Below are 530 nucleotides of genomic sequence, written 5' to 3' on the forward strand. Positions count from 1 at the left end.
AAAAAATTGTTTCTAAATTTAACCTGTTTTGGAAAAATTTGGTTTAAATTTGGCATTTATTAGTTAATATATGTCAAATGCCGAAATCATTCAAGCCTAAAGGCATTAAGCATTATCCTTTAAGAAAAAAAGGAACAATGGCCGCAAAAGCCCATAAAGTGGAGGTTCAGGAGCATTCTGATTCGTTTATAAACAATGTAGGCGATGCATTAGTTCTCTTAACTTTCCCAATTATCGGTGACTTTCAAAATGACGTGGCTAAAATGGATTGCGTTGAAATAAATCAACATTTGCAAGATTTAGCTGATAAAGCCGATGTGAATGAAAAAGCTGATTTGCAGATCAGGCGTTTGTCTCAAATGGCAGTACTCTTGAATGCCAGATTGGGAGTGGAAGTTCAGCTGGTAAACGACCTGCAAGCTCAAATCGTGGAAACAAACAAACAAAAACAGCTTCAGTCAGAAGAAATAGCTAAATTAAAACAAGAAAATGAGCTACTTAAACAGCAACTTAATGTCGCAGCACAAGAA

This window comes from Austrofundulus limnaeus, unplaced genomic scaffold (assembly GCF_001266775.1).
Source record: "Austrofundulus limnaeus strain Quisiro unplaced genomic scaffold, Austrofundulus_limnaeus-1.0 Scaffold3145, whole genome shotgun sequence".
In the NCBI taxonomy this organism is placed as follows: Eukaryota; Metazoa; Chordata; class Actinopteri; order Cyprinodontiformes; family Rivulidae; genus Austrofundulus; species Austrofundulus limnaeus.